The sequence below is a fragment of the Lipotes vexillifer genome, unplaced genomic scaffold (assembly GCF_000442215.2).
Source record: "Lipotes vexillifer unplaced genomic scaffold, Lipotes_vexillifer_v1.1 scaffold267, whole genome shotgun sequence".
Taxonomy (NCBI): domain Eukaryota; kingdom Metazoa; phylum Chordata; class Mammalia; order Artiodactyla; family Lipotidae; genus Lipotes; species Lipotes vexillifer.
This window is the reverse complement of record NW_006778156.1, coordinates 1,016,827-1,018,645: the sequence shown is the minus strand read 5'-3', so window position 1 is coordinate 1,018,645 and position 1,819 is coordinate 1,016,827. Positions and strand designations below refer to the sequence as shown.

Below are 1,819 nucleotides of genomic sequence, written 5' to 3'. Positions count from 1 at the left end.
TATGCATCCAATATTTATATAGATTTCCTCACATATTTATCATGCTGTTTCTCTTCATTTCATTTCTTACTGCATCTATGATCATCTGTTTGGAATTATTTTACTCCTAACTGATGAACACTTCAGGATTTCTTTTAATGTGTGCTTTCTTGTGGCAAACTTTCTCAGTTTTTGTTCAAAATTGTTATTATTTTGTTATCATTCTTTTTTTTTTTTCTTTTTTTTGGCCGTGAAGCACAGCTTGCAGGATCTTAGTTCCCTGACCAGGGATTGAACCCAGGCCTCCTGCAATAGAAGTGCAATGTCCTAACCACTGGACCACCAGGGAATTCCCTTGTCTTCATTCTTTTTTTTTTTTTTTTTTTTTTTTTTTGCGGTACGTGGACCTCTTACTGTTGTGGCCTCTCCCGTTGCGGAGCACAGGCTCCGGATGCACAGGCCCAGCGGCCAAGGCTCACGGGCCCAGCCGCTCCGCGGCATGTGGGATCTTCCCGGACCGGGGCACGAACCCGTATCCCCTGCATCAGCAGGCGGACTCTCAACCACTGCGCCACCAGGGAAGCCCCCTTGTCTTCATTCTTGAAGGATGTTTTCATTTAGTACTATTCTAGGATTGGCAGTTATTTTCTAAAGGTACATTGAAAATAACTTTCCTTTGTTTTCTAGCTTTCACTGAAATTACTGAGAAAACAGATGTCTTCTTAGTTGCTGGTTCCTTGAATGCAAACTGTATTCTTTATTCTGACAAATTTTGAAATCTATACTTTTTAGTTTTCTATAGTTTCTCTATGATATGTCTAGCTGTGATTTTTTTATTATCTTTTTATTTTCTGCTTGAGATTTTTGGACTGGTTGAATTTGTGAATTGGTATTTTTTACAGAAACTTCTCTGCCACAATTTCTTCTAAAGTTGATTATGTCCCATTTTCCCTTTTCCTTCTCAGACTCCTTTAAAGATATCATCACATTGTATCTTTTATGGTTTATCCTCTCTTCCACACTTTCCATTGCAATATCTCTTTGGAATTTATCTTGGATATTTATTCTGACCTGTTATCCAGTTCACTAAGCTGATATTCAGCACCATGTATTTTACTGTAAAATTTATTCAATCAGTCCTTAATTTTGTCATAGTATTTTTCAAGTCTGGGGTTTTGATTTCATTCTTTATATATGTGTTCTGTTGTTTCATTTCCCCTGCTGAAAAATTCAAGCTTGACAGGTATTTCCTTGACTAAAATGATTGTAGTTGTTTTACAGTCTGTTTCATAAGATCAATATCTAGAGTCTTCATGTGTCTGTTTTGTTGTCTACTGTTTCTTCTGTTTCTAGCTTATAGGGTCTTGCTTCTTTGTGTGTCTAGTTTTCTGTGAATGGGTTCTAGACATTAAATAAATTTAGTATAAATAATATGAAGTCTAAGATTACTATATTTTTCTCCAATGTTGTCTTCAGTTTGCTTTTGTTAGGCTCCTGGAGATAGTAGCAAATCAGCAAGTTCAAAGCTTGCTATTTTCTGGGCTTCAAATTCAGAGTGCCCCAAAATTCAAATTTTTGAGAGGGTTAGTTTCCTTTGACTTGCTCTTATACCTAGGGCTTAATCTCTTGTGTTCTCAGTCAAAATCATGAAAAAATATATTGGATCCTCATACTTTACTGTGAACCCAGGTCTTTGAATTTTTTTCTGACTAAACTTAAGAGGCCACTGAGCACTCAGTTCTGTCAACATCCTCTTTAAATCTGGAAATACTCCCAGGGTAAAAGTGACTTTGGTTTCTCTACCATATCTGTTCTTTACCATATCTCATCTCAGTAATTC

At 36.6% G+C, this 1,819-nt stretch overlaps 1 non-coding gene across 1 annotated transcript; it reads right to left on the bottom strand.

Moving 5' to 3' along the window:
- Positions 1-255: 255 nt before the first annotated feature.
- Positions 256-328, bottom strand: TRNAR-UCU (transfer RNA arginine (anticodon UCU)). The gene has a single exon. It is a non-coding gene; the product is annotated as a tRNA-Arg (tRNA).
- Between the last annotated feature and the right edge of the window lie 1,491 nt (positions 329-1,819).